General features: G+C 46.8%; 1 pseudogene; it reads right to left on the bottom strand.

Annotated features, from left to right (window-relative positions):
• Positions 1-14,474, bottom strand: part of LOC101734654 — a 151,358-nt pseudogene that overhangs the window by 78,785 nt on the left and 58,099 nt on the right.

The following is a 14,474-nucleotide window of genomic DNA, read 5'->3' as shown; positions in this document are numbered from 1 at the left end:
CAGCCGCCCCTCTCTATCAGCCCCTGCAGCGGGATTAACCCCCAGTCCCACAGACAGTGCAGGGAGGAGGAGGAGGAGGAGGAGGAGGAGGGAGAGGGAAAATCACTTACCCAGCAGCCCAGGGACACAGAATAAGGCAGTTACAGGAAGGAGTCTCCCGTTTTTCTATCCGGTCTGAAACTAGAGAGAAACACAAAGATCTCTCGCCCCTCCCCCTGGGAAGGCAGCTCCGCCCTTTAGCCAATGAGCTGGTTCGGTTTCAGACCAATCAAACAATGGCTTCCCTCTCAGAGTTGTCCCTGCCCCAGAGAGGCGGCCATATTGCTGGTGGGCAGATGCAGATCAGGAGAGCTGGCAGTGCAGGAGCAGCCGCATGTGGGCACCAGAATAAAGGGAAATGGGATTACAGAGCTCAGTGGATCTGCCTGCAGAGTTTTACTGCTTTCTACTTGTTACTGAATAGAACTGACAGTGAGTGAGTGGCTGAGAGCAGTGCATGCTGGGTAGCTGCCAGGTTACAGACAGGGTTACAATATATTTCAGTTACTTAATGCTTTTGCCTTTGGGACAGTGCAGACTCAGTAACACTAATGTTACAGGTCATAGTAACATAGTAAGTTGGGTTGAAAAAAGACACACGTCCATCACGTTCAACCATAATGCCTATATATAACCTGCCTAACTGCTAGGCAGAAACCCCATCTGGTCGGATTATTAATTCTAATACTAATTGCGCTGGTTTCTGAACTGCCATGTAATGTGAATCTGAATAAATTACTTATCTGCGATATAGTGTGCCATTTATACTCTGTATATACAGTATAGTGTGCCATTTATATTCTATATATACAGTATAGTGTGCCATTTATATTCTATATATACAGTATAGTGTGCCATTTATATTCTATATATACAGTATAGTGTGCCATTTATATTCTATATATACAGTATAGTGTGCCATTTATACTCTGTATATACAGTATAGTGTGCCATTTATATTCTATATATACAGTATAGTGTGCCATTTATATTCTATATATACAGGATAGTGTGCCATTTATATTCTATATATACAGTATAGTGTGCCATTTATATTCTATATATACAGTATAGTGTGCCATTTATATTCTATATATACAGTATAGTGTGCCATTTATATTCTATATATACAGTATAGTGTGCCATTTATATTCTATATATACAGGATAGTGTGCCATTTATATTCTATATATACAGTATAGTGTGCCATTTATATTCTATATATACAGTATAGTGTGCCATTTATATTCTATATATACAGTATAGTGTGCCATTTATATTCTATATATACAGGATAGTGTGCCATTTATATTCTATATATACAGTATAGTGTGCCATTTATATTCTATATATACAGTATAGTGTGCCATTTATATTCTATATATACAGGATAGTGTGCCATTTATATTCTATATATACAGTATAGTGTGCCATTTATATTCTATATATACAGTATAGTGTGCCATTTATACTCTGTATATACAGTATAAACTGCTTTAAACCCCAGTGGCTGAGCTTTAGCCTATAGGAGAAACCCATGCAAATCAGAGCTTGTTTGGAATTCATTCCCAGAATTCCTTTTGTTTATTTATACCAACAAACACACCCCAAATGCAACAGATCAACACACGATATGGTGGAAAGGTCTCTGCCCTTTATTTAGGGGTTAACACACAAAATAACATACTACAGTTGATTCACCATAATTAACACTTTACTTACCCACGTGTCACAGCTCCTTGCCATAAAGCCTGGGGGTCACCATTACAAACAAGAACAATCCACTCTGATTGGGTAACATTTACCCCACTGCCATCTTGGATCCTTATTACCAAAACCGCTTTCTCCACCATATTTTGGAAGTCACTATTCAGTCCAAACCCACACTGGAAAGATCAACCCAATCCTCACTGTACCAACCTTCCCAACTGCCCTCTGCTTCTGTAGGCTGAAACGGAAACCCACCCTACTGGGGAAGGAACTTTAATGCTCTGTTAATCCTTTTCCTGAAATCCTTAACATGTGGAGCCGTAACACCAGGGTTGGACTGGGCCGCCGGGACACCGGGCAAAATCCCAGTGGGCCCCGGCGGCCCAGACCCGACCCTTGCCAGCGCTCCCCCTGCCCGACTGCTCCTCCCCTGATGCATTAAATTTACGCGCTCGGGGGAGGATGTTGGGTGGGGGGCCCTGCGAGGGGGGTTAGGGGGGCCCCTGTGGGGGGGGTTAGGGGACGCGGCCAGTGGGGGCACCTGCAGGAGCCCCGGTGGGTCCCTTCACCCCCAGTCCGACCCTGTGTAACCCAGACAAGCCTTTGAACAATTTCAGAAAAGACATTTCATTATGGAAACTCAATGGAAGCCGAGTCAGATCCCGTTTCATAAAATTAAGCGGCTCCAAGTAATTTCCACCGAACTAGAATTACAAAAATGTCAAAATTTTCTTCGTTTGCAATGAAATTGGCCCATTGTCCAACTGTTTGTAGGACCAAGCAGACGAGGGAATATTATCGTAAGGTTAATCTGCGCCGAACCATCACACATCTCTCATCCGACATCAGTCAGAAAATCGATCTGGGAGGTTTCAAAATTTTCGTCTTTTACAATTAAATTTGTCCAACTGTTGGCTGAACTGAACAGGCGTGTTTCATAGCTCCAACTGCCGATATTGCTTGGAATGGTCGGGTTCACCGATGGCAAATCGTATTTAGGGGTATTCCTTGTGTGACACCCCAAGGGATTATAACCCCCATCCCACTTACCAAGTACACAATCCCCTTGGTGTGACTCTGTTTGGCACTGAGATACAGTGGCTTGCAAAAGTATTCGGCCCCTTGAACTTTTCCACATTTTGTCACATTACAGCCACAAACATGAATCCATTTTATTGGAATTCCACGGGAAAGACCAATACAAAGTGGGGTACACGGGAGAGACCAATACAAAGTGGGGTACACGTGAGAAGTGGAACGAAAATCATACATGATTCCAAACATTTTTTACAAATAAATAAGTGCAAAGTGGGGTGTGCGTAATTATTCAGCCCCCTTTGGTCTGAGTGCAGTCAGTTGCCCATAGACATTGCCTGATAAGTGCTAATGACTAAATAGAGTGCCCCTGTGTGTAATCTAATGTCAGTACAAATACAGCTGCTCTGTGACGGCCTCAGAGGTTGCTAAGGGAATATTGGGAGCAACAACACCATGAAGCCCAAAGAACACACCAGACAGGTCAGGGATAAAGTTATTGAGAAATATAAAGCAGGCTTAGGCTACAAACAGATTCCCAAAGCCTTGAACCTCCCACGGAGCCCTGTTCCACCGATCATTCAGAAATGGAAGGAGTATGGCACAACTGTAACCCTACCAAGGCACGGCCGTCCCCCTAAACTCACAGGCCCAACAAGCGCTGATCAGAAATGCAGCCGAGGCCCATGGTGACTCTGGGGGGGCTGCAGAGATCTACAGCTCAGGGGGGGGAATCTGTCCATAGGCAACTATTAGTCGTGCACTGCACAAAGTTGGCCTTTATGGAAGAGAGGCAAGAAGAAAGCCATTGTTAACAGAAAATCATAAGAAGTCCCGTTTGCAGTTTGCCACAAGCCATGTGGGGGACACAGCAAACATGTGGGAGAAGGGGCTCTGGTCAGATGAGACCAAAATGGAACTTTTTGGCCAAAATGCAAAACGCTATGTGTGGCGGAAAACTAACCCTGCACATCACTCTGACCCCACCATCCCCACTGTCACATATGGGGGGGCAGCATCATGCTCTGGGGGGGCTTCTCTTCAGCAGGGACAGGGAAGCTGCTCAGAGTTGATGGGAAGATGGATGGAGCCAAATACAGGGCAATCTTGGAAGAAAACCTCTTGGAGTCTGCAAAAGACTTGAGACTGGGGCGGAGGTTCCCTTCCAGCAGGACAACGACCCTAAAGATAAAGCCAGGGCAACAATGGGTTAAACATATCCATGTGTTAGACTGGCCCAGTCACAGCCCAGATCTAAATCCAATGGAGAATCTGTGGCAAGATCTGAAAACTGCTGTTCCCAAAGGCTGACCATCTAATCTGACTGAGCTGGAGCTGTTTTGCAAAGAAGAATGGGCAAGGATTTCAGTCTGTAGATGGGCAAAGCTGGTAGAGACATACCCTAAAGACTGGCAGCTGGAATTGCAGCAAAAGGGGGTTCTACAGAGTATTGGGGGGCTGAATAATTACGCACACCCCACTTTGCAGTTATTTATTTGTAAAAAAATGTTTGAAATCATGTATGATTTTCCCTCCACTTCTCACATGTACCCCACTTTGTATTGGGCTTTCACGTGGAATTCCAATAAAATTGATTCATGTTTGTGGCTGTAATGTGACAAAATGTGGAAAAGTTCAAGGGGGCCGAATACTTTTGCAAGCCACTGTATATTATATGATCAGCTCACTAACCTGAAACAATTGGGCAGCACCAGAATAGGCTATAAGCCTGAGAAACACGGCTCTGGCAGCAGCTGCCTCCCTGTATCTATGGGCTAAATATTTCTCCTGACTGTGCAGAGTTGGGGGTCACATTTGCCCATCATAAACTGAAACCATTTTATAGCCAGAAGTGTATGTTATTAGTATTATACAGCCCACGGCTTCTAGCACAGCGGTTCTCAACCTGTGGGTCAGGACCCCTTTGGGGGTCGAACGACCCTTTCACAGGGGTCACCAAAGACCATTGGAAAACACATATTTCCGATGGTTTTAGGAATAATTTTATGGCTGGGGGTCACTGCAACATGAGGAACTGTATTAGGAAGGTTGAGAACCACTGTTCTAGCACCTTTTATCTACCACACCCCCAGGTTTCTCCCAAACATCTACTTGGAGTTTGTAAAGGGTGGTTTTAAAAGAAAATCTTTTTCATCATTCCGTACAGGTGAATGGTTTCTCCCAGTGTGAGTTCCTTTGTGCACATTGAGGTTATATTTAGCAGCAAAGCTTTTTCCACATTCCGTACAGGTGAATGGTTTCTCCCCAGTGTGAACTCTATGGTGGCGTTTAAGGACGCCATTTGTAGTAAAACATTTCCCACATTCTGTACAGGTGAATGGTTTCTCCCCTGTGTGAATTCTCTCATGTATACGAAGGTTGCTCTTATCTGTAAAGATTTTCCCACATTCTGTACAGATGAACTGTTTCACCCTGGTGTGAATTCTCTCATGTGTGCAAACGCTGCTGCTTTCTGTAAAACGCTTTACATAACCTCTACAGGTGAATGGTTTCTCTTCAGTGTGAATTTTCTGGTGCATTTCAAGGTTTTGTTTTCTAGTAAAACATTTCCCACACTCTCTACAGATAAATGGTTTCTCTCCAGTGTGAACTTTTTGGTGGCATTTAAGGGCGTTCTTTGCAATAAAACTTTTCCCACATTCTGTACAGCTGAATGGTTTCTCCCCGGTGTGAATTCTTTCATGTACATAAAGGTTTTTCTTTTCAGTAAAACATTTCCCACATTCTGTACAGGTGAATGGTTTCTTTTTAGCATGAAATCTTTTGTGTACGTGAAATGTGGATTTTGCAGAAAAACTTTTCCCACATTCTTTACAGGAGAATGGTCTCTTCCCAGTATGAATTATTTCATGTATGTAAAGAGCGCGCTTTTCCCTGAAACTTTTCCCACATTTTGTACAGGTGAATGGTTTCTCCCCGGTGTGAATTCTTTGGTGAACTATAAGTTTTGCCTTTACTGCATATGTTTTTCCACATTCTGTGCAGCTGAATGGTTTCTCCCGTGTGTGAATATTCTGGTGCAGGCAAAGTTGCCACTTGGTAGTAAAACCTTTCCCACATTCTGTACAGGTGAAGGGTTTCTCTCCGGTGTGAATTCTTTGGTGAATTATAAGTTTTGCCTTTACTGCATATGTTTTTCCACATTCTGTGCAGCTGAATGGTTTCTCCCCTGTGTGAATTCTCTCATGATTTTTAAGAGAGCGCTTGTGAGAAAAACATTTTCCACATACTTTACATTTGGAACATCTCTCTCGCATATGAAATGCCTGGTGCACCCGAAGCTTTTCCATATTGGGAAACTTTCTATCACACTCACTACATACATAGGGCTTGTCTTTGTGAGTCATTTCATGCCTCGTGAGTCTGCCCTTAACAGAAAAACTTCTCCCACATTTTGTACAGGTGAATGGTTTCTCCCCTGTGTGAATCCTTTCGTGCATACGAAGGCTGCGGGTTACAGTGAAACTTTTCCCACATTCCCTGCAGGTGAATGGTTTCTCCCCTGTGTGAATTCTGTGATGCACACGAAGGCTGGACATTGCAGTAAAGCTTTTCCCACATTCCGTACAGGTCAATGGGTTCTTTCCCATGTGGATCGTTTGGTGAGTTTTTAGTTTTCTCTCTGAAAAAAATCTCTCGGCACATATTGCACAGGGGAATTGTTTCCGCTCGGTGTGAAGTTTCTGGTGAGTGCGAAGGTTGCCCTTTCTATTAAATGTTTTCCCACATTCTGTACAGGTGAATGGTTTCTCCCCTGCGTGGATTCTCTTGTGTGTAACCAAACTAGGGAATAAAGAGAATTTTTTCCCACAATCTGTACAGCTGTATAGTTTCTCTCCGGAGCTGATTCTCCCACAAATGTGGGCGAGAAGATGACTATTGACGGTGAAGGTTTCCCCACACTTATAGCAGATAAAACCTGATCCATCAGAGCTTGTTAAGCAATCGCCATCTCTTGTGCCGGACTCCGAGTCAGTCTCTGGTTTGGGCAGTTCAGCAGAGTCTAAATTGGGTTCCGCCTTCATGTACCCCCCTAATAACAACAAACAGGAGAGAGCTGAGGGGGAATAGATATTATCTGTAAGGAACTGTTATATCAAACAATAAGGTACAAATCATGTAGTTAAAGGGGACACAGAGCTTTTTGAAAATCCCCTCATCACGTAGGTAACGATAAACATTAAATGGCGCCTGATAACAGTGTTGGGTGAAACCAATTATTACCCTCAGGTCTGTTTATTGCACTACCGGCTGCTTTCTGAGCCCATTGCACCATTGAATGGCAGAACTGACTGAACTGGAGTTTATCTTCCCCGTGGGAAGGCCGAGCTGTGATTGGTTGGCACAATCTGACTGAGATTAAGGCAAAGACATGTCTTAAGACACCCTACTTTACTCATCAAACTCAGTTTGACAGGTGCCCCGTCCATTATGGGTAAGGCTACATTGGATTTCCTGCCTGTCCATGGAACCAAGACCTGACCCACCAACTGCACAGCTGCCATTTTGTATGATACCCATAAACCCTAGTGCCAGTTTACTATCCACTGTGAGCGCCGCCATGTGGTTATGTTTTATATTACCCTGAGTAACGTTATACCAGTGGCATCATGGGGAAATGGCTATAACTGCACTGGAACACCTATAAAGGACATGCCTTTTGGACCTGATTCCCACAACTGTGAGCTGTTATACTCACACGATGCAATGCCTAACACTGAAACATCTCAAGCAGTTCTAAAGCAACTGGACTTGCTAAGTAATTACTGAATGTTTGGGATCATTTCACTGATTACTCGGCCAGCACTGTTTGTTTCTAACGATGCCGTCCTCGCGTACCACAATCTTTCGCTGATGTTGAGGGTTTGAGTTTTCGGCTAGTCTATTGCCAAGTCCTTTAGGCAGCAGTAGTTCATTCATACAGACCAAGCATCATATACGGATATATATATATCTGTTCCTCCAGGTTACTCCTAAGCAGGTATTATTACTTCAAATTGGCAAAACTAGAAAAACTTCACATCAGCAGATTCTTTTTGTAACACTGGCACCATTAGCAATCGTCTCTGTGGCACAGTGTCAGGCCTCAAGGCATCCTGGGAGATTAATAAAGAGGCAATCACAGAGCTCAGTTGGTTTAGTACCCTGGGATTAATACTCTCCGGCCCAGTTAATAGTTACATTACTAGAACCAGGTCTATTAGAAATGAAGCTGCATTAGCTGTATCTGTATTTCCTGCTCTCATCAACCAATTGGCCTCCCTCTGTTACTAAGTGCCCCGTCCCTTCTTGACTGATTGATTTACACATTTAAAAAATAATCTTGGGGTTATTTTTCCCCTCGCTGCACTGGCCTTTTCATTCCCTAGTTTAACCCTTTCACCTGCTTCATTGGCCTCCTTATACCAAATAAAACTTCATAGAAGCTCAAACTGACAGATCAGGCTGATACATTCCCAAGTAACATAAACAAGTAGGAAGAATTCTGATATCAATCCTTGAGTTACTAAACTCCATCCTCTCCTAAATGACTGGACATTGGCTACTTACCCCCAGTACAAGGAGGAGCAACTGAGCTTTCCATTGGGGTCTGATGGTCCTCAGGGTCCGGTTCTTCTTTCTTTATCTGTAACATTTCTGGTTGTGGCTCTGGGGAACCTGCCAGTAAGTAATGGGCACTGTCATGTAAAGCTGGGAGTAAGGGAGAGACAGGGCTGTGTAAAGCTGGGAGTAAGGGAGAGACAGGGCCGCGTAAAGCTGGGAGTAAGGGAGAGACAGGGCCGCGTAAAGCTGGGAGTAAGGGAGAGACAGGGCCGCGTAAAGCTGGGAGTAAGGGAGAGACAGGGCCGCGTAAAGCTGGGAGTAAGGGGGAGACAGGGCCGCGTAAAGCTGGGAGTAAGGGAGAGACAGGGCCGCGTAAAGCTGGGAGTAAGGGAGAGACAGGGCCGCGTAAAGCTGGGAGTAAGGGAGAGACAGGGCCGCGTAAAGCTGGGAGTAAGGGAGAGACAGGGCCGCGTAAAGCTGGGAGTAAGGGAGAGACAGGGCCGCGTAAAGCTGGGAGTAAGGGAGAGACAGGGCCGCGTAAAGCTGGGAGTAAGGGAGAGACAGGGCCGCGTAAAGCTGGGAGTAAGGGAGAGACAGGGCCGCGTAAAGCTGGGAGTAAGGGAGAGACAGGGCCGCGTAAAGCTGGGAGTAAGGGAGACACAGGGCCGCGTAAAGCTGGGAGTAAGGGAGACACAGGGCCGCGTAAAGCTGGGAGTAAGGGAGAGACAGGGCCGCGTAAAGCTGGGAGTAAGGGAGAGACAGGGCCGCGTAAAGCTGGGAGTAAGGGAGAGACTGGGCCACGTAAAGCTGGGAGTAAGGGAGAGACAGGGCCGCGTAAAGCTGGGAGTAAGGGAGAGACAGGGCCGTGTAAAGCTGGGAGTAAGGGAGAGACAGGGCCGCGTAAAGCTGGGAGTAAGGAGGAGACAGGGCCACGTAAAGCTGGGAGTAAGGGAGAGACAGGGCCACGTAAAGCTGGGAGTAAGGGAGAGACAGGGCCACGTAAAGCTGGGAGTAAGGGAGAGACAGGGCCGTGTAAAGCTGGGAGTAAGGGAGAGAGGAGTAAGGGAGAGACAGGGCCGTGTAAAGCTGGGAGTAAGGGAGAGAGGAGTAAGGGAGAGACAGGGCCGTGTAAAGCTGGGAGTAAGGGAGAGACAGGGCCGTGTAAAGCTGGGAGTAAGGGAGAGAGGAGTAAGGGAGAGACAGGGCCGTGTAAAGCTGGGAGTAAGGGAGAGAGGAGTAAGGGAGAGAGAGGGCCGTCTGGCATACCCTTGGTCCCGAGCATTCTGGATAACAGGTCCTATACCTGCAATGTGATCTATAATGTATTTAAGTGTCTATCCTTTGTTACCCCCTCCAAATGCTTTCCTACCACTGATGTCAGACTAACAGGCCTGTAGTTTTCAGGCTGAGAGTGGGATCTCCTTTTAAAAAATGGCTCCATAACAGGAGTCCTATGTACACGCTCACATTGCTAGGGTATGTGTATTCAGTAGTCTGAGCTACACACGTGTGCCAATCACAATATAAAACATTGGAGGTCATTTATATATATATTTATATTTTGTTTATGGTTGTTTCACGCGTTTTTCCCTGAACGCTTCCATTTTGCACTGCTGCGCCCGTCCTTAGCGATGAGCGAATCTGTCCCGTTTTGCTTCGCCGAAAAATTCACGAAACGAGTTTAAATTTTCCATCGTACTTTTTCCATCGCAAAAGCATTCGAGTGAAAGTAAATTCGATTCTTGGGGCGTTTGGTTTGTGGGTGGCACCTTTTTCCGCTTCAGGACTTCCAATAAAAACCGTTTTCTTTCCTTTCAAGCTTTGTTGAATGTGTTAATGGGCTCGGTCAGATATTTGCAATTGGTCATCATTTTTTATTATTTGTGGTTTTAATTATTTCACTATTTGTTTGGAATTGTAGCCGTTATCTGGTTGCTAGGGTCCAAATTACCTTAGCAACCATGGACTTGCTGACGTAGAGTTGGAATGCTGGGGATTTTGGCTGCCGGGGGTCGGTGACCCCTATTTGAAAGCTGCAAAGAGTTATGAGAAGGCGGCAAATAATTCAAAAACTGTGCAAAATAAATAATGACGACCAATTGGAAAGTTACTTAGAATTGGCCATTGCAGCCAATGGGAAGACCAATTCCCATGTAGTATTGTGCCCGTCCCCTACATTGTTACAGAACCCCCCCACCCGACAGGCTACAGGTGTTTTCTCAAAAGAATAAGGCTCCCATTTTGTTTCTTACAAACATGATTGTGATTTTTTATATTACTTCTGGTCGACCGGTAATGGTATCTACTACTGCACTAAAAAAGTCCCATCTATATTGTATATATTACTGCTAGCTTACACACACATCCACAACCAATAATAAACCTGAACAAATACTATCTGGGTGCTTTGTACCCCACATTAATGTGAATAAACCATATATTTATGTGTAAATGTAATGAATGTAAAATACTGTGTAGAACGTAATGTCACATGACTGAGAATGGTCACAGTTGTGTTATTTAATCCCAACAACTGCAAGTACCATCTTTAGATTAGTAGTTACATAAACAAATCCAAAATTATTTTATTATAAAAATAACAAATCGGCGCAACGGTGCTAACGAGAACGTATAATAATAATAACTTATATACAAGGAGGAGGAGGAGGAGGAGGAAGGTTGTCCCTCCAAGCGAGCACAACCTCTTTAAGTCCCTGAAACTCCTGCCTCATGTGGTTGAATTCCTGTTGCAGCCCAAGCAGCAGGTCAAAGAAGAGATTCTGCCCCTCAGTTTGTGTAGCAATATCCTGCGCTGCTGCTACTGGGGCTGCTACTGGGGCTACTGGCGCTGCTGCTGGGGCTACTGGGGCTGCTGTTACTGAGGCTGCTGCCACTCTTTCCTTCTCTGGGGGCAGCTGGGGAGCCTTTGCAGGGGGCAGTGGTGCCTCTGGTGGTCCCGCCACATCTGGTACCGCTGCTTCATCAGGAGCCGCCCCGTCTGCAGCCGGATCCACTCGGAGCCATTCATCTGGCAATGAAAGAATTTCAGCTTGAGTAATACAGCACTTTGTTCAGAACAATTATACAGGCATGGCAGGTATGGGGCGGGGCATCTATAAGCATGGCAGGTATGGGGCGGGGCATCTATAAGCATATCAGGTATGGGGCGGGGCATCTATAAGCACGGCAGGTATGGGGCGGGGCATCTATAAGCACGGCAGGTATGGGGCGGGGCATCTATAAGCACGGCAGGTATGGGGCGGGGCATCTATAAGCACGGCAGGTATGGGGCGGGGCCTCTATAAGCACGGCAGGTATGGGGCGGGGCCTCTATAAGCACGGCAGGTATGGGGCGGGGCCTCTATAAGCACGGCAGGTATGGGGCGGGGCAGCTATAAGCACGGCAGGTATGGGGCGGGGCATCTCTAAGCACGGCAGGTATGGGGCGGGGCATCTCTAAGCACGGCAGGTATGGGGCGGGGCATCTCTAAGCACGGCAGGTATGGGGCGGGGCATCTCTAAGCACGGCAGGTATGGGGCGGGGCATCTCTAAGCACGGCAGGTATGGGGCGGGGCATCTCTAAGCACGGCAGGTATGGGGCGGGGCATCTCTAAGCACGGCAGGTATGGGGCGGGGCATCTCTAAGCACGGCAGGTATGGGGCGGGGCATCTCTAAGCACGGCAGGTATGGGGCGGGGCATCTCTAAGCACGGCAGGTATGGGGCGGGGCATCTCTAAGGACGGCAGGTATGGGGCGGGGCATCTCTAAGCACGGCAGGTATGGGGCGGGGCATCTATAAGCACGGCAGGTATGGGGCGGAGCATCTATAAGCACGGCAGGTATGGGGCGGGGCATCTATAAGCACGGCAGGTATGGGGCGGGGCATCTATAAGCACGGCAGGTATGGGGCGGGGCATCTATAAGCACGGCAGGTATGGGGTGGGGCATCTATAAGCATGGCAGGTATGGGGCGGGCAACATGTGTCTACTGTTGCAATCCTGATATTAAAGTATTCACCTAAACACATTTTTGCTCAAAAATAGCAAAATAAATAGGAAACAAGTAGTAATTAAGAAGAAAAATCTATTTTTTTTTTTATAAATCTACCTTCTACTTGTGCCCGTAGCTCATCCACTAAAGCCGTGTGGCGCCTCTTCACGTCGCTCCAGATTCGCTGCAACACTCGGACCCTCAGATTCAAGCGGAACCTGTGCCGGAGTCTCCGCTGCAGCCTCTGCATGATGCCCCTTCTGATGGACTGGATCCCGGGGGTTCCCTGGGGGATATTGTCATACCCCTCCCGGTGCAGGAATGACACAAAGTAGCGCAGCTGTAGATCCGTCATATTCCCCGGCCTCGCCATCCGCTCTCTGGAAGTGTTTTCCACTCCTACAGGTAAAAGGGCACTATTTATACTGGTGACACCCATTTTTGATCGATTTTGTTGCGCAAGCGTTTAATTCTGACGATTCTGCTGTTGAATTGTGTGGGATCCATTATGCTTTTTTCGATCGCACCTTACATACGAATTAAATGCAAGCCTTCCATACAAATAGCAACAAGATTATAAGGAGCCTTAACAGACCCCGCACCAGAAGAAATCGGCGGCAGTAATAGCAGCAGCATTGGTAGTAGGAGCCTTGACAGGCCCCAACCAGTAAAAAAGTGGCCTACAATGCAGCAGTACTATTAGTAGTAGTAATAGCAGCAGTAGCTGCACAGATAGCAGCCAGATGGGGAATAGGCAAACTAGCGAGTCTATGAGAGGAGGGGACAGAGGAGTAAAAGGCAGCAATGGAGAGAGGAGGGTGAGAGGAGGCTAGTATCTGATGTGGGCAATGGGCACTTGGATATCACCGCTTATCCATGCCTCATTCATCTGTATGAACTATAGCCTATCCACGCTGCCAGCCAATAGCCATCCCCACTTTTGAGTGACCACCCATCAGCACCCAGTCAGTGACAACCATCAGCACCTCCAGAGCTTATTGTGCCAGTTCTGGCCACTGGTCAAGCCTTGACACCCAAAAATTCATGGGGTCATCATCAGTGTGTATGGCGTCCTGCCCACTCACGGACCCCTTGGAGTCAGCCACCATTATTCTCCAGCTGTTGTTGGTGGCAGACTATACGCTGACTATACGCAGACTATAGCTAGCACCTCTTCCCTGAGGAATGGGAGGTGGTGGACAGGAAGCAACACTGCCCCCGGTGCCCAGTCATCCTCAAGATCCTCCCCCAGACCAGACCCTGCATCATGTGTGGCATCCACACCCACATCCATATTGCTGATATCTGACTCATCACCAGCCTGCTGCCCTATCATTAGGGGACCCTGCCCAACATCTCCTAATGCTGATGTGGTGGGCTGTGCCACATACTCCTCTTTCTCATCAGAATGGAATGCCCCCCCCCCATACCTGTCTGCTCCTCAGAAAGATCCTGAGTGTCTGGGCCCAAGTCTACATCAGGATCAAATAGATAGGATGTCACCAAGCATTGAGCTGGCACGTGATGCCACCTCCTGCCACTCAGATGAGGTAGCCTGGGTGAGCCAGTCTACAACTGTGTCTGCCTGCTGCAACTGGATAGGTTGCAAAATGGTGGCAAAAAAATCTGGTAGTCCTGTGACAGTTGCCCCACTGCAACCCAGTGCCACCTGCTGCTGTGGTTGTTGCCCTACATTGGCCAGACTGGTCATAGCACATGTGCTGGGCTCTTGCCCACGGCCACTCCCACCCTCACCTCCCATGCCACCCTTGCCGTACACCCTTCCTGCCCCTTCATATTTAAAGGGGACCTGTCACCCTAAGAAATAATTCCAAATTCTTTTCTATCATGTTAGTTGAGCAAAATAAACTTCACTTACACTATACAGATAGTATGAATCTTGTTTCCTTCAGTCTTGGAACTACACAGTCCAGCAAGCAGGCAGCTGCCATTTTGTGGACACTGTTAGTAAAGCAAAGTTTTGTATCACCCCAAAATCTTGTTGGAGGACCAAATGCCCATGCACTGGCTACATAATTAGGTGATGGGGGAGGGGAAAAGTGACAGTGACATCTAGTGCTAAATGGCAAGCTAAAGGTATTGTCTGCCTTAGGCAGAGGGGCGGGGCAGGC

The sequence above is a fragment of the Xenopus tropicalis genome, chromosome 6 (genome assembly GCF_000004195.4).
Source record: "Xenopus tropicalis strain Nigerian chromosome 6, UCB_Xtro_10.0, whole genome shotgun sequence".
Taxonomy (NCBI): domain Eukaryota; kingdom Metazoa; phylum Chordata; class Amphibia; order Anura; family Pipidae; genus Xenopus; species Xenopus tropicalis.
The sequence above is the reverse complement of the archived record's forward strand: the minus strand, read 5'-3'. Positions and strand labels throughout refer to the sequence as shown.